This window comes from Oryctolagus cuniculus, chromosome 9 (assembly GCF_964237555.1).
Source record: "Oryctolagus cuniculus chromosome 9, mOryCun1.1, whole genome shotgun sequence".
NCBI lineage: Eukaryota > Metazoa > Chordata > Mammalia > Lagomorpha > Leporidae > Oryctolagus > Oryctolagus cuniculus.
The window spans coordinates 63688768-63706963 of NC_091440.1; the positions used below are offsets into that span (position 1 = coordinate 63688768).

The 18196-nt window shown below is 40.7% G+C and overlaps 1 protein-coding gene across 8 annotated transcripts in view; it reads right to left on the minus strand.

Moving 5' to 3' along the window:
- TSC22D1 (TSC22 domain family member 1) overlaps nucleotides 1-18196 on the minus strand; it is a 122411-nt gene that overhangs the window by 23863 nt on the left and 80352 nt on the right. For 2 of the 8 annotated variants that reach the window (XM_070048782.1, XM_070048772.1), the window contains one exon: nucleotides 8515-16823. The exons of the other annotated variants lie outside the window; for them this stretch is intronic. The gene's annotated coding sequence lies outside the window, so the exon portion shown is untranslated. Of the gene's footprint in view, nucleotides 1-8514; nucleotides 16824-18196 lie in introns of those variants that run through there. 8 annotated transcript variants of the gene reach the window in all.

Here is an 18196-nt window from a genome sequence, read left to right on the forward strand (position 1 = left end):
CTACAGATCTGTGTAGAGTGACTTCTGACCAAATATAGTAGACTGAACACACCCATGCATCTCTGTTTCTACCACTAAATACGTAAGAGAATTTATTAAGTTTCAAACGCATAGGATAGTAGAATTACAGGAAAGATGTCAATTTCAATGGATTTCAAAGCTGGAAAAAAATGATAATTTATCAAGTGGAAACCTAAGCAAGCAGTAGAGAAAGCCTGAAACATGGGTGATATGCACAGAGCTCCAACATACAGTCTACACACTTCCAAAAGTGCAAGGCGAAAGTCACCCTAATGCCACAGAACTGTGTAACCGAGGAGAAGCTAACTGTTCTCCAACAGAAGCAACACTTAGTTAAAAGGAACCTGGAGGAAACTGAGACGCTGTAGAGAATTGAAAAAGCTTTAAAAGAAAGGCCAGCATTGAGCGCTGGTGTGAGTCCCAGCTGCTTCACTTCCAATCCAGCTCCCTGCTAATGCACCTGGGAAAGCAGCAGATGGCCCAGGTGCTTGGACCCGGCCCCTCTGTGGGAGACCCAGATGAATTCCAGGCTCCTGGGTTGGGCCTGGCCCAGCTCAGGCCATTGAAGCCATTTGGGGAGTGAACCAGCATGGAAACGCAAGTACACACACACACGCTCTCACTCTCACTCGCTCGCTCTCTCTCCTGTAACTCTGTGTTTCAAGTAAATAAATATAAAGCTTAAAAAAAAAAAAAACTTTAGAAGTCCTAAACGATTACATGTATAAAATAGGAGGGAAAATACAACCCCACTCAGAATAACAAGAACTCTTAGAAATTGAAAATTGATATTAAAAGGACGTGAGTGAAAACCTGGTAGAATGAACAGAAAGTAAAGTTGAAGAAATACGCCCGAAGCTAGAACAAAATATCAAAATGGGAAAAATAAAAAAAAAAAAGACTAGCTATTTAGAAGGACTAATATCTTTATGATAGAAATCTTAGAAACCAAATAGTGAAGGTAGAAAAATACAAAATAATTCAAGAATATTTCCTGGAACTATGGATTTTTTAAAATTAACAGTCTATCAGGACGGCGCCGCGGCTCACTAGGCTAATCCTCCACCTTGCAGCACCGGCACACCGGGTTCTAGTCCCGGTCGGGGCACCGGATTCTGTCCCGGTTGCCCCTCTTCCAGGCCAGCTCTCTGCTGTGGCCAGGGAGTGCAGTGGAGGATGGCCCAAGTATTTGGGCCCTGCACTCCATGGGAGACCAGGAGAAGCACCTGGCTCCTGCCATCGGATCAGCGTGGTGCGCCAGCCGCAGCGCACCGGCCGCGGCGGCCATTGGAGGGTGAACCAACGGCAAAGGAAGACTTCTCCCTGTCTCTCTCTCTCTCTCTCACTGTCCACTCTGCCTGTCAAAAAAAAAAAAAAAAAAAAAAAATTAACAGTCTATCAAGGTACAGTATGTTTTGTACAAAGCTTGTTTAGTAAATGCAAATCTGTTCCAACACAATTTATATACTAGAACAGTTTGAGCCTTATGCATATTTCATATTTCACCTGTGATTTCATCTGCAAGAAACATCAGACAGACGCAAGAAACTGCACCCAGCTGAATCAAGCGTCAAAGGAAAACACAAGAACCGCACTTCTCAAACACGACACCAGCTAGCTCACCACATCTATCAACCTACTGCTAGTCTATTGCAAATGTTAACTTTTTTATATAAAAAAGGACTTACTCAACATCCCAAACATGTTTAATTGCCTTGGTACAAAAACATCAAGCAGTGCATGCAAAACAAACGCTCTTTAAGTACTGAGGAAAAGCCAGAAATAAGGCACTTCTTAAGAAGTGTGAGAACATGTGATGAGAACGCGTGATCTCTCCCAGTCAAGAGGCAGAAGGGAATCCATACTGGGGCTATCAACAATTACACATGAGAGAAAAAAGAAACACCTATTGCTAGACCAATTTCAAGTGCTGCGAAGTCAGTAAGAACAACCCTTAGAGAAACAAAAGAAATAGTTGAGTATATATATATTTTTTAAAACACTTTTTTTTTAAATACTTACTTATTTGAAAGTCAGAGTTACAGAGAGAGGCAGAGGCAGAGGCAGAGAGAGAGGTCTTCCACTCACTGGTTCACTCCCCAGATGGCTGCGACAGCTGGAGCTGGGCCAATCCAAAGCTAGGAGCCAGGAGCTTCTTCCGAGTCTCTCACATAGGTGCAGGGGCCAAAGGACTTGGGCCGTGTTCTACTGCTTTCCCAGGCCATAGCAGAGAGCTGAATTGGAAGTGGAGAGCCGGGACTTGAACCAGCGCCCGTATGGGATGCCAGCATTGCAGGCAGTGGCTTTACCCACTTACGCCACAGCACTGGCCTGCAGTGTATATATTGAAAAGCAAACAGAAATGGGGGGAAATATCCAGAATAACCTTTCTCACAATGGGAGAGAAAGTACTACTTGTAGAGAAAAGAACTTAAGTGGCAATCTCCAAGCCTGCCAAGCCCACAGAAAGTGCTTCTTTCAAGGTCAGTGGCTGTTGGTTTAGTAATTTCAAATATCCCTACCATTTCAAAACCCTTCAGCTGTAGGGGGAAGCAGAGTGCAGGTAAGAAAGCTGCAAAGAAAGGACTTGAACAGGTGCTTTTCAGAAGAGGAACTCCAAAAGGCCAACAGACACATGAAAAAAGGCTCAACATCGCTAGCCATCAGGGAAATGCAAATCTAAACCAAAATGTGGTTTTACCTTACCCTAGTTAGAATGGCTCCCATACAGAAATCAGCAAACAACAAATGCTGGTGAGGATGTAGGGGGAAAAGGTATCCTAATCCACTGTTTGTGGGAATGAACCTGGTGCAGCCATTGTGGAAGACAGTATGGAGATGCCTCAGAAATAGGACCCAGTCATCCGATTCCTGGGAATTTACCCAAGGGAACTGAAATCATCATGTCAAAGAGTTGTCTGTACCCCCATGTTCATTGCAGCTCAATTCACAATAGGTAAGAGATGGAATCAACCCCGATGTCCATCAACTGATGGCTAAAGAAATTACGGTACAAATACACTATGGAATACTACTCAGTGGTTAAAAAAAATCATGTCTTTTGCAACAAAATTGATACTAATGAAAACCATTAGACTTAGTGAAATAAGCCAGTCCCAGAAAGACAGATACCACATGTTTTCCCTGATCTGTGGTAACTAAGAGAGTTAGTAAAAATGTAATGTATTAGAGTGGCCCTTATCTCTACTGCTGAAGAACAGTGTTTTTTTCTTCATACTATTTGTTGAACTCTTTACTTAGTGTAAGGTTAATCTTATGTGTGTAAAGTAATCTGAAAACAGATCTTTGTAAAAATTTAGAGTGGGAATAGGAGAAGGAGGAAGAAGAAGGGTTGGAGCGTGGGAGAGAGGGACGGTAGGATGAGAGGTATCGCTGTGTTCCTAACTCTATATTATGAAATACATGAAATTTGTATACCTTAAAAAATAAAAGAAAAAAAAAAAGAAAAAAAACGGGTAAAGATTTTCTAGCAGTGATCCAGAATTTGATTGAAGGCAGCTATAAATTGGATTGAATTTTCAATTCTGATGAAATAGGTATTTTAGATGCATGCATAAGATCTAAGGCTACTGCTACTGTTTTTTTTTTTTTTTTAACATTATATGGACTAAGAAAACACTGATAGAGAAAGTGCTAGGACCCACTTTCACTTTTTAAACAGGGAAATGGAGCCCTTGGTTACTTCTGAGTCACTACACTATCAAACCTGATGTCCCTAATTTCTGATTCTGATATCTGCAAAAACGTTTCCATATTCACTTCATAGCATAATTCTAATGGCTCAAGAGAGGTAAACTAAAATGATGCTGACTTCTCCTTTTTCACTTCAATTAAAGCGTTACTTCCAAACAACCCTTAAAAGCACCTATGACGTTATGGTAGTCATTTAAGTCCAGATGAGCAATGATAAAGCCTCCTCATCACTACTGACTTTATAGTGCAGCTCTAAAGAGCAAACATCAGATTTTGAAATCTGGAGTTGGGTTCTAATTCAAGTTGCTAAAAATAATTTCTTCATATGTAAAATGGGGATGATAATATCAACTTCATAATATTATTATGACTATTAAGAGAGATAACACAAGGGAACAACCTAGCATTTTCCACAGTAATTAAGGTTATGACCTTATGTTCTGAACAACTTGTTTCAGCCATAATTGAGGTTAATTAAAAGAGATCTACACTGATTTTTTTTTTTACAAAGAATGTATTTAACGCAGAAAGACCCTTGAAAATGGCTCAATAGAAAAAGTACTGTTATATATTACACCCCAAAGGAATTTTTCCAACTATGCAAATCCCCTTTATACGATTAGTTGTCTTCTTCCCTAAGAGAGAATAACTATCCAGAGAACCAATACACAAGTGACTTCCTTGTTGGGCTAATGGGTGACTAAACTTTGCTTTAACTCTGCCATGATGGATCAACCCAGGGAGTGATTCCTAATACATACTGTTTAGGTCTTTAAGGAGAACCCCGTCTTTTTCCTCACCCATTTGGTGCCCTGAACTGTGTTGGAGTCCTTGCAACTCTGTCGCATAGGCCACCTGCCATCTCAGCGTCTCCTGGAAGAAGGGCTGAGGGCGACTCTCGGCAGCTCCTCCTCTTCTGTGACTTGGGATCTGTCTGTGGCTCCAGCAGGAAATCAAGTGACCTTCTCTCCAAGACAAGGAAGGGCTTCCTTCCGCAGCACCCGCCCACAAACACCTAGCGCACAAATCTTTCCTTCAGCAACACAGTGCCAGCCACAGGGCTTCCTTTCAAGAGTCAGCAGCCGTTTCTTTAAAGAGCTTTCAAACCAGAAAGTACTAGAAGATTCTAAACAATAGCTTTTCCTAGCAGCAGGAATGATATTACTTACCTAGTTTCATCACAGAGCACTAAGAGAGGTATTTTCAGATTAAAAATTACTCTCCTGTTACAAATTAAAGTTCAAAGAGAAAAAATAAAAGCAAACCAAAACTTTGAAACCAAATTTGACTATAGGAGAATAAAACATTTATTGAACAGCCATATACTAGGTAACGTATTATCTTGTTTAATTCTCAACCTATGTCTGTTATCGTTGCATAGGCAAATTAGTACACTAAAATATGCAAACTAACTTGTTCACTCTCGCACTGCAGGTAAACAGCAGGTCGGGAATTTGAACTCACATTTTTCTGACTCAAAAACCTAAGTCCTTTCTACACACTTCAATTAGTGCCGATCTGTGCTAAGCACTATGGCACTATGATAGCTCCTCAGTCCAGAAGGGATGGGAGATCCGTAAGCAGTTATTCTAGGACAAGGTAACAGGTGTGACACCTTAGCACACGTATGGCAAGCGTCAAAGGAGTGTAGGAGGGAGTAGCCAGGTAAAGGGGCAAGGGGCATAAGCGGCGGGTGGTCAGGAAAGGTTTCACAAAGTAATTCCCTCCCAAATGAAATCTTCAAGAATAACCTTAAAGTCGGAGAATGAGCATGCCAAGGAGAATGAAGAGCATCTCCAAACCACAGGCAGGGAGTGGAAGCACCTTGTGGAAGGGACATGAGAAGCAGAGACGCCGGAATGGTGAGAATGGTGAGAAATGAAGTCTGAGAAGTAGTCATAAAAATATCTTTGTCTTCGCAAATCTCGAAAGCACTTGCGAAGGCTCTGAAACTCACTCCACAGGGCGTGTTCCCCAGGCAGTAGGAACAGATGCTGGCTGTGAGCAGCCAGTGCACCCCAATAATCCTGCAAATGGCCGTGAGCAAAGCGCAGCACTTACATAAAGACAAATCTTACCCAGCAGTAAGACACAGAAACTGCATTTAAAAGTCCGTTACGAGATATTAGAGAGTACCCTACTTGTGGTATCAGTACAGGTGCTTAAATACACGCTATTTCCACCTCAAAAAGAGCAAATAAAAATTTACAGAGAATTCCAAAAGGACAAAAAAAAAATAACCTAGTAAGTTAGAAAGCTAGAGTAGAAGAGAATAAGGAAGAGAGAAAACAAGGAACACAGTCCATCAGATCCATTAAGATGGTAAATGTGTCTGGAAATTTTTAAGAACTCTGTTCAGTTATCTATGAAAATTAGAGTTGCAAGCTAGTGTGCAATTATAAACAAGATTTTAGATGCACGTTACACTTAGTAATAGCTTTAGAAACCTTAAAATATTTGTCATTCTACTCCTTTCTAGTCACCTAATTCTTTTTAGCCATCTTAATTCTGAAATAAAAGTTGAGCATACAAGAAAATATTACATAGGAGCTCCTCATGTTTGATCAAAGGGGTCCAGTTTTACTTGACCAGCTAACAAAAAACAGACATCACCATCTGTATATAAGCATAAAGAAAAAAGTAATAAAATGGGTATAAAACTATATTAGATTTCCTACAACTGTGAATTTTCAGTAAAAACCCATGGAAATTTCTCTGAAGTGTGATAATGACCAGTCATTACACATCCAATCCAACTGTCTTCTCATGTGCCTGTGTTGTTCTTCAGTCTGTCCAGAATTATAGACAATGGCTCTAGCTAACCTGCAATTCAGTGACTAGTTGAAATCCAGACTCCGAATCAGAGGTTAAGGTAGCTAACACACTACACAAAACACACTAAGCACTTGGACTCACAGATAGGTCAATGCGAATACAATCTGACTGAATTGTTAAGCATCATTAGGAGGTCTGCGTAAAGAGTAATTCTCTCTTTCAAAATGGCCATTTAGAAGTCAGCACTGTGGCACAGCAGGTTAAGCCACACCCTGTGATGCCAGGATCCCATTTCAGAGAACTGGCTAGAGTCCCAGCTGCTCCACCTCCAATCCAGCTCCCTGCTAATGCTCCTGGTAAAACAGTAGAAGATGCCCAAGTGCTTGGGCCCTGCCACCTATGTGGGAGACCTGGACTGAGTTCCTGGCTCCTGGCTTCAGCCTGGCCCAGTAGGAGCCATTGCAGCCATCTGGGGAGTGAAATGGCAGATTGTCTCTCCCTCACTCTCTGTCACTACTCTGACTTTCAAGTAAATAAATATTTTAAGAAATGGTCTTTTAGGGGTCAGTGCCTGGGCTTAGCAGGTAAAGCTGCTACATGTAGTGCCAGCATCCCATGTGGGCGCCGGTTAGAGTCCTGGCTGCTCCACTTCCGATCCAGCTCTCTGCTATTGCCTGGAAAAGCAGTGGAAGGTGGCCCAGGACCTTGGGCCTCCACACCCGCGTGGGAGACCTGTAAGAAGCTCCTGGCTTCTGTCTTTAGATTGGCGTAGCTCCAGCCATTGCGGCCATGTGGGAAGCGAACCAGTGGACGGAAGACCTCTGTCTCTGCCTCTGCCTCTCTGTACCTCTGCCCTTCAAATAAGTAATTCAATCTTTAATAAAAAATGGCCTTTTAAAAGAAATGCTTAAATACTTAAAAATGTGTGGCATTCGATGAAAGGATTTTATGAAAAATTATATTTGCAGAATAGCATCAGTTCACTCTCAAGATAAAGGAGAAAAAGTTTAAAAGAATCCTTACCTATAATCCATTCACAGTAATTGTCAGAGAATGCCAGAATAGAACAAATCATGAAAAAAGGAAAGAACAGTCATTTCCCATATTGTTTACTACATTCACCATTGTTTTACATGTACATGCCTAGTTTATGTTGATATTCAGCAATATGTTAGCAAATTTAAAATGCTTAGCTCTGCACATGGAAGGTATTCAAAACTTGAATTGATTTTACAGCAAATTAAACGCAACTATTATGTTTTATAATTTCATGTTTAGAAACAGAAGAAGCTAGAGTTATTTTTAGTCCTCCTAAAATAATAAAAACGAAGCAACAAGGAGAGCATTACCTAATAGAGAATGCATACATGTGGCAGCCGAGCTTCCAGATGGCCCCCAGTGAGCTGCGACACCTTTCCCACAGTGAGCAGTGCTAACTGAAGGAAAATATTGCACAATGATGCTGTGTGACTTCAAAGGCTAAGTTACAAGGTTTCCCTCTCGCCCTCTCTTTAAACACTCTCTGGGAGAAGCCACTGTAACGTAAAGCCCTCACGCAGCCCTGTCCGAGTTCTGCATGGCAGGGAAATGAGGGCTTCGGCCCACCAGCCAGCGACAGCTTCCTGCAGGGACACTGAGCTCTCCTGGAAGTGCAGCCTCCAGCCCCAGTCAGGAATGCAGACGACTGGAGCCCCGTGAGGCACCCTCAGCCAGACATCTAGCTAAGCACTCCAGATTCCCGAACCTCGGAAACTAACATGATAAATGCTTGTCACTGCTTTACGCCACTGAATTTTACACTCTGTTATACAGTAATAGGTCAGTGTTATAACATATATTTCAAAAAGATGTGAGAAAACTAGAGTGCCAGTATTGGAACAAGATCAGGATTGATCTCTCCTTCTACTTCCTAAACTTTTTCTAAGTTTATGTCACTTTCATTATTCCATTTTTAAAAAGTATATGCAATGCTTGTACCATTCCCGCCATCATTTTTTTAAAAAATTTATTTGTTTGAAAGTCAGAAATACAGAGAGAGGATAGACAGATCTTCCACCCACTGGTTCACTCCCCAAGTGGCCACAATGGCAGAGGCTGGGCCAGGCCAAAGCCAGGAGCTTCTTCCAGGTCTCCCACCTGGGTGCAGGGGCACAAGCACTTGGGCCATCTTCTGCAGCTTTCCCACGTGCATTAGCAGGGAGCTGGATAGGAAGCAGGACTTAATGCCGGCACTACTGCTTATTTGGCTGCACCACAGTGCTGGCTCCTCCCACCATCTTCTTTAGAGAAGCAGACTTGCTCACTGAACAAAAGTGTGCTGGTTGGTAAGTTCAACAGTCACCAACCTGACCTCATGCAGCTTACAGTCTAATAGGAAGGAAGACCCCACTCAATGACATCACAAATTCATTGTGACATGGTCTTTTTTGCTACCTTCCTGGAAGGCAAATTAATTCCTTCCAGAGACAAATTAAGTGATTAAATGGAATCATGCTATCAGTATAACATACAAGTTGCATTGGTTACATTAGGTTTCCTTTACAAGAGTAGCCTTTACCAAGAAAGGAGCGAGCTCTGATCTCTGTGCAGCAGCAGAAGTCCTTTCCCTCACAGTGAAACACAAGCTCGGCCACCAGGAGCCGCTCCCAGAGGGCTGCCACTTGCAGCTCAGGCCCCGTGACATTGCCTTTTGTACCCAACCAGACCCAGCCCTGCTCGCTTAGAGCTCTGCTTCCTTCTGCACTCTATCAGCACCTGCCACCTCGGCTCCAGTTAGAAGGGTGCTGGCGTTTCACTCTACTTCCTCCTGTATTTTTAATATCTACTATTAGAGCCTGCAGCTACACTGAGCTGGTACCAATGCTTCGTCTTCCCAGTTCTCTGAGTTTTAAGCAGTCGGTAGCTACTCTGTTTGCTCTATGTGCTCTGTACTTTCAGAATGCAATTTTGCAGAAGGTTTTTAGGAATATATATATATAGTGTATGTACATACACACACACACACATTATATATACACACACAAGCGTGCGCTGTTAAGGAAACCTTCACTGTAGTGGGCAGACCTGGTCTGTAACCATCCAGCTAAGCCACCCCCAGACTCTTGAACCTCAGAGGCTAACGTGATAAATGCTTGTCATTGCTTCAAGCCACAGGATTTTATAGTTTGTTATACAGCAACAGGGAAGCATTACAACATTTATTTCAAAGAGATGGGAGAAGGCTAGACTGCCAGCGCTGAAAAATAAAGATGTGCAGGCCCATCCCACGGAGTCTAATCTAATTTGTCTTGTGGGGGTCCCTTCCCCATGTGACTTCAGTGTGAAGCCAGGTCTACAAGTGACTAGACTATAGCAAGGCACCAGTTAACAATTGAAGGATTAGAAAATAGGTTTTCAGAATAATTAAAAAAAAAGCAAAAAAAACCACAGATGTCCTTCAACAGATGAATGCATAAAGAAAATGTGGTATATATATATACACTACAGACTACTACTCAGCCATAAAAAAGAATTAACTCCCATCTTTTACAACAAAATGGATGCAACTGGACACCATTATGCTACTGAAATAAGCCAGACTCAAAAAGACAAATAATAGCCCATTTTCTCTGATTTGTGGTAGCAAATACTAAACTGACACTTGGAAACTGACATCTTGGGGCTTGATTACTATTTATAGTCATGGCCCATATGCCTGTTGAACAGTGATCTACTTTTAATTTGTTGATCTATTTAGTGAAACATTAAACCTATGATTATAAAGTAAATTAAAAATCACAAAAGTTTTTAAAAAAAGAAAGGAAAGAGGGAAGGACGGAGAAGGGAGGGAAGGAGAGAAGTATCGCCATATTCTTAGAATTGTATCAATGAACTACTTGTAATCTATTCTGTTTACATTAATTTGAAAATTTCTTAAACTGATAATATTACAACAAAACTCATACATGATTTATGCCTTAAAATTTTGCAATTTTAATTAGTAAGTAATATTGTATATTCATTATTCATTTTCCCCAACAACGTTTACAAGAGTATTTGAGGACACAGTATGGCTGGAAATACACAGGGCTAGTGTATGAGGGCCAAGTCAAAGACCATGCATCTAGGATCCTGGGAGAGTTTGAGGAGCTGGGGCCTATGAGCCTCAATCTGCTGGGAAGGAGACCATGAGGACGGGTGATGGGAGAGGCTGCAAGCCTTGAGGAGTTCCAGAGAGATTGAGGTAAGCTGCCCTATATCACTCAGCACATTCCAACAGCAGCACAGACCATCAGAAACACGACCATCTATGGAATGTCAAAATAAAGGATTACAAGAGTGGGGTGGTTTAAACACAGTGCTGCTGCATGGAGGCAGAAAAGTGGGTGGCAACAAAAGCTTCTGAATCAATCACCAGAATCGCAGGAAGGAACATTTTAAAAATACAGATTCCTGAGCCAAATATCAGCTCTGACTCAGAATCTTCCAGAGGCAGGAGCTAATACTGGTAAATGCGCATTTACAATGTCCCAAGCCATCTTCTAAGCACTCGTATGTATCATTTAATTTCTGGAACAACTCAAATTCCTGTAATGCACGTGCAGAAGTCATTTGCTCACAGCACACAGAGCCGGGATTCACACTTGCGTATCCACACGGTGTGTGCCCCAGACCATGACATTCTACATTCTACTGGATACCTCCCACCCCAACAAACTAAGGTAGGATTCTGAGCAGCTCATCTTCATCCAGTGTTTAAGAACCACTATCGTGCGTGATCTTCAAACTCACGCTAGCCGCGGTATCACTCCATGAAACCAGGCTCAAGTCAACAGCGTCGTCAGCCATCGGGCTTGCAGTCGGACAGCGTTACCTTCTGTATTGTCAGGAACTTACAACATGCTAAAGGCACAGAAACGGCGTTCCTGTAGAAGACAGGCTCTGTCCCTTAGGTTCACACAGCAAGCTTCTATGTCTTATCAATCCTGCCCTTGAATACCTCTGTCTTCTCTTTCTTTCTTCTTACTCCTGTCACCCTAATCCAGATTCTTGAGCCACACTATCCCAAATTTGTACGTGATCTCTACCCAGCTAGATCCACACAAATCCATCCTGTATCCTGCTTCCAGGCTCACTCTCTTAAATTGCTTGCCTGCCACCCACGCAACTCCAAGTTCTTTAACAATTACAGGCTACCTGCAGGATAAACCCTCAATCTTCAGCCGGGTTTCAAGGTTGTAACTAACTGCCCTCCCATCCAGCTCCAATTTCATCCTTATAAATTAGAATACAGTACATGTTTAATCCAAACTCCTTCATTAAAAATAAGAATGTAATCTTACGCTACATTTAAAATGAGAAAAATACTTAAATTTCAGGCTAATTCCTTAAATCCTTCTGGTAAGAGTCTCGCTGTCTTGGAGTTAAACGTTCAAATTTCATACTACTTCAAATGAGCTGCTTTTGTTAATCATTCTTACGCTTTGGCAGACATGTAGGAGTATGTTCTTAATACAAGCTAAGCTCTAGCATCTGATCTTTCTGGTAATCTCAAAATTAAGTTAATTTAGTTTCAGAGAGTATAATTGCACACTCTGCCCCAAAGCAACAGGGAGTGTTTAGGCTGTGTCTTAAAACATAAATCTTTTATTTAATCCACTAAACCAGTTTGTCAATCTTTAATAGGATTATTTTGCTTTAAAACATAGAGTAGTCTGCCAGGAGAAAAATGCATTCATCCTGGAAGCACACGGGTACTTCAGAAAGTTTTTTAGAAAAATGGAATTAGAAGTTAAGTTGGGGGCAGACATTTGGGCTAGCCGTTAGAATGCCCACATCCCCTGACGGGGGTACCTGAGTTTGATAACTGATTCTGGCTCGTGACTCCAGCTGCCTGCTAATGCAGACCTTGGGAGGCAGTGGTGAGGGCTGGAGTAATTGTGCTCCTGCCACCCACATGGGAAACCTGGATTGAGTTCCCGCTCCAGACTTCAGCCTAGGTCCTGTCCCCACAGTCTGGGGCATTTGGGGAGTGAACCAGTGGAGGAGAATTCGTCTTCTCTCATCCTTTCACTCTGATTCTCAAATTAAAAAAACAATAATACATTAAAACCCAAGTTTATTTTGGTACAAAAAACTTCAGAAGCCCATGCATGTCTTCTTCATAGTATACATTTTTCATAAACTCAAGGACTCCTCATATACATGGCTTTCAAAAATTTTATTTAAATAAATACATTGAATTCCATGTTTGCATGAACTTTTTGAAGCAGGCTCATACTAGGGAAATTTATCCACATATTTTAGTAATGAAGTTACACTTACTTATCTATAATGAGGCAAAAAAAAAAAAAAAAAAAAAAAAAAAAGGTCCTACTATCAAGAACTGAGAAAAAACGTCCAAGGGTCTATCTATGAGCTACCATCCATTTCAGGTGAAGCTAATTGATCACTTATTACTCATGGCCTCTCTAGAGTTTTTTATAAATGTTCTCCATTACCTACAGAGGACTGAAATAAAAATATTTCCATAAGCTGAAGAGGTATGCAGCCATTATGCAAAATCCATACAAGCGAGCAAGTGGCAGACGGGTGGATCAACATTTTAGAGAGCAGAGAAATGCGGTTGGAGACCACTTCTCCTCCTCTGCCCTGACAGCTCAACTACAGCTTTCTCAGTGCTTATCTGAGGTCAAATTCATTCATTCCAAAGCTGGCCCAATGGATTCTATGCATTTCATCTTTCGAATGATTAGAGACTTATGAAACAAGGAAGGAAACAAAGGCAGAAGAAAACTTCTCCATAGTCCAACCTTTCCTAACAGATTCACAGAATAACTCTAGACCCAGAAGTATATGGGAGGGGGGTGATAGGCTCAAGCGAAACCGGCATCCACAAATGAACAGACTGAGGAGTCCAAGGGATGGCAGATTTTACCCAAAACTCGAATCACCAATGCAGGATGAAGCTAACTGCCCTGGAAACAGCTTTCCAGTGATCAGAACAGGGAAATGGTATCAGCAGGGAAATAAATATCAAGTCTGGGCACAGCCTCCACAATCAATCTTCTAGCACTCATGCAAAGTGTGCGCAGCTCAGAGTCTAAAACACTACCATAGGAAAGATACCCTAAAGGTGTTCCACACCAGCCAGATCCGTTTCTAATATTCCTCAAAACCCCAGAATCCTATCATGGTCTGCTGTTCCCTTTACCAGGGTGGCCTCTGGTGAACAAATTTCAAGGACTCATAATTTATCTTCTTCCTGCAAATACCCTGCTCCACGAATACCCCTGGGAGAAGGCAATGCCTGCCTGCATTTGCTGTTTAGTTTTGCAGAAGGCAACCATGTTCTAGCACACCAAGACCTGGCGCTTGACATAATTCATTTCACCGTTAACAGGAAAAAATGCAGAGAAGTAAAAAGCAAGCCGACAGTAGGCAGCCTTTAAAGCGAAGGCCCAGGTGTCTGCTGGAACCGGTCCTCATTCCCTCCATTCCATCATTATCTCCCGCTTCATCTTAATCATAGCCAGTAACTGGGACTCCTGTGGCTCCCTGATAATGGTTACATTATATTCCCTGCTTAAGAGGTTGGAAAAGCAGGCGATTTAGTTTAGAAAGTTTTCCAATGAAAAAAGTTAAAATTTAAAAGTTCTGCCACATAAAATGATTAACTGTTAACCACATGGAAAACAGATTTTAGATAACAAAGGGTTTGCTGTGCAACAAAGCAAAAACAATCTACAAAGATGCGATCCTGCCACCTTGTGGTACCTATTCAAAAGTACATCATGTCACACTGCAAGAAATGTAATTTTAAAAACTAAATTCTCTTTACACTTAAGATACAGAAATGCAATCGTGCAGCACTTGAAACCCTCAGCACCACCCTTTCCTTTCTAATAGTTAAATAATCATAATGTCAAATAAAGATAACAGCAAAAATGTTACTACCCGCTAGACAGCTTTGCTTGGCCAATCTTACACTATTTCTATAGTATCTTTACTAAATGTATTTTATAGTTCTTAGATTGTTCAGACTCTTCTTCAATTACCTTAAATAATTATTGAGTTTAACATCTTCTATTTGTGTAGGTCAGAATGGCTCAATAAGCAACCTTTACTGCCACTTAATAACTAACATTTATTGAGAGCTTCCCAAAAACCTGCGCTCCACCTCATTTAGTAATTCTCATGCTGACCTTGTAGAGGGGGGCCCCAGTTACCCACCCTACCAGCAAGACCACTGGGGCTGACAGGTTAAACAGCCCTCCCTGAACGACAGAGCCTGTCTGCTGTTTTCCAGTCTCGACAGCACACACACCAGGACAGACATCTACGGAGAAAAAAACGGCATCATCTGCTTAAAAAGCTCCCAACAAGGCAATGAGAATCCCGCTGCTGGCGAACTCTGTTAGTGGCGATGCTCGAGAGACTCCTACCTTAGGTTTGTTCTTTACTACAAACCTTGTAGGAGAGCAGGTGGAGAGAGATGATCGCACTTACTTAAATTAACAAACACTTGTCTTTTAACTCACAACCCCAGAACTATTTTTCACGTGAGCCAGCATTTTTTATGTTGCAAGCTGGTATCAATCTGTCAGATACTCAAATCCGTCAGCTTAGCTAATTTTTTTTTTATTTTTTTAATTTTTTTGACAGGCAGAGTGGACAGTGAGAGAGAGAGACAGAGAGAAAGGTCTTCCTTTGCCGTTGGTTCACCCTCCAATGGCCGCCGCGGCCGGCGCACCGCGCTGATCCTGGCAGGAGCCAGGAGCCAGGTGCTTTTCCTGGTCTCCCATGGGGTGCAGGGCCCAAGCACCTGGGCCATCCTCCACTGCACTCCCTGGCCATAGCAGAGAGCTGGCCTGGAAGAGGGGCAACCGGGACAGAATCCGGCGCCCCGACCGGGACTAGAACCCGGTGTGCCGACGCCGCTAGGCGGAGGATTAGCCTAGTGAGCCGCGGCGCCGGCCCAGCTTAGCTAATTTCTCTCTCCCCTCTCAACTGTTCATCCACTCAACAAATATCTGAATACCTGCTACGTGTTCCCAGGCCCAAGAGAAACAGAGAGGGCATAAGCCTTATCCTCAAAACTTTAGTAGGGGAGACACAACAAATCTTTATATAATAAATTGAATATAATTAAATACACTTATCATATGTATTTATTATATAAAAATATATTAGACAACTTTGCAGAGTATAATTGAATCTTGAAGGGAAGGCAGCTAATTTGGCTTTGAGGTATCTATTTTTGTCCCCCCAAATCACTGTGCAAATACACCCCACATCTAATTCTACAGCTTTGCTAAGAGTTTATCTTACGGCGTAATGTCTTGTACTATTCAAAATCAAGATGGGTATTAATAGAAGAAGGCACAAAACAAAAAGCTTTTATCAAGAACAATAATCATGCACATATAGAGAGTGATATATAGATATTTTACAATCTTTTATCTTTTCTGCCCATCAGTTAAAATGTTCAATTAATCCGCTAAATGGCTTCAGGAGACAGGTGGATATTATCTATAAATTCCATAAGTAAACTCAGAAAAATATAAGATTACAGAAGATTCAAGAGATGAAGATTTGCAGGTTGATTTGCTTGAAACTCCCTTGTTCCTATGAAGCGTCCTGTTCTAAAGTGCGTTTACAGCCCTCCCAATAGTTCCTCCATTCTGCCTTTGCTTGTGAAATAAGCGGTTTTCTAGGGTCCCTCCCTAAATGTCCCTGAAATTAGACATAAATTTCTCTAGAGAAGCTTCTTTGCTCAGATATGGGTCTCTCATCACATTTAAAATATCCCACAAAGAATGATTTCAGTTCAACACACACATATCTAAAGAGAATAAGATATAATTATGTTTCAAATGCACAGGCAGATATGAAACTACATTTCCATATTTTATAATCACATATATGTGATATACAATTTCTTTATCCTCATCCAGTGGCTTTGGTAGACAGATCTGTATGAGACTTTTTCTTCCTAATTTCTTATATTTTTCAAATTTCTCATTAAAGAAATTTCTAGTGAAATCTTTAATGAGCATAAACTATTTCTATGATGAGAATTTGTGCTAATTTACCCAGTATTTATTGGACATCCTTTTGTTAATTACATCTATGTACAAACTACAAAACCGAGAGTTAAAGGACCAAGACCTACTCTGAATGACCAGTTGCACGTCCATAAGGAACAAGCCACTAACTTCAGTGTCTTTACTTATACAATAAGAATGAAAATATTTGCCTTACCTCCCTCACAACTTATTCCAAGGATCCAAATGAGACGTATGATTTGGAAAAGCACTTAAAAAGCATTGTTACTTCCAAAAGTAATAATTAGAGAGGTAAGTCATATTACAAAATAGGTAAGCAAAAACATTTAGTAGTACTTCAATCCAGATGAAATTTATCCTACATATCTAAAGTACAATAAATTCACCACTAATTTCAGTGACAAATGTGTGATAAACAAATCCAGGTTTAACAAAAATGTATCTTTAAAATTATCAGTTTTAAAAAATTACATCTTAACTCGAGATTGCCCATGAAGCTCAACTACTGAAATTTAAGTTATTTCAATAATCTTTTAAAAAGTTAACTTTTCCATCTGCATCTATATTGCTATAACAAACGTTATTTGATCATTAGCAATCTTAGCACTCCCTTTTAGTTCTAAATTATGTGATTATTTTATTACAAAAGTTCAGAAACACTTCTGAAATCCATAGATCAGAGATAAATTAGAATTTTTAAATAATGGACTTTTTTTCACTAGAAGTTATTTGAAAATTTTGCCATCACATCTAAGTATTAATTTAGCCAAAAGGTTTATTCTTCCTTTAAGATTAAAGAATTTTTACTTACAGTAAAACGCATGAAATTTTCCATTTGCAACTTCAGAACTAATGTTTTTTAATTTTTGATAAATTCAGTTAAAAAATTAATACCAACTACCCTGATGTATTTTAAATTTATTTAGAACTAAACACTTTTGAGTACTTCTGCCAGCATTCAGATTAATTTACATTATAGAAACAGTGAGATATTTATGACATGTCTATGACTGGTATGTAAACATATACATATGGTATGTAAACATATACATGTATTTTTGGTAGACATGTATTGTTAAGCCATTAAGATAGAATCGATCAGCTCTAAGAAGCATCCACAAAAATTTTCAAACATTCAAGAGAATCATGTAACTGATACTCTGCAGACACGTTTAAAGACTTGTGTTTCTAAGACATATTAAAGTACAGCTAACATTATTTTTCAAGTATGGATGAATTAAACGAATATTTTCTGACAGAAAAGTTCAAGATGAAACTCTAAGTCATTTACCATTTCAAGTCAACTCATAATGGCTTCCACTGGAGAACCAAATTAAAAAGCTAGCACTGTTATGTAACTACACTTTTAAAGATCTTAAACTAAAAAAGGCCTTTATACAATTCACCTTAGTTAACTGAAGGGAAAAAACTCCTGCTGTCATGATCTCTACATAATTCTCCAAGTGATTTTAAAATGTTCTAGCTTGAAGAAACAACGCCACAACCAAAAATGGCTGACCTGAGCCTACTTCCCCCTGAGCTGGGCATTCAGAAGCCAACTGCCTTTCAAGGAGACACACAGTGCCTGGGCACAGGGGAGACTGCCCACAGGGGGCCTGGAATCAGGGCAGGACACTCAC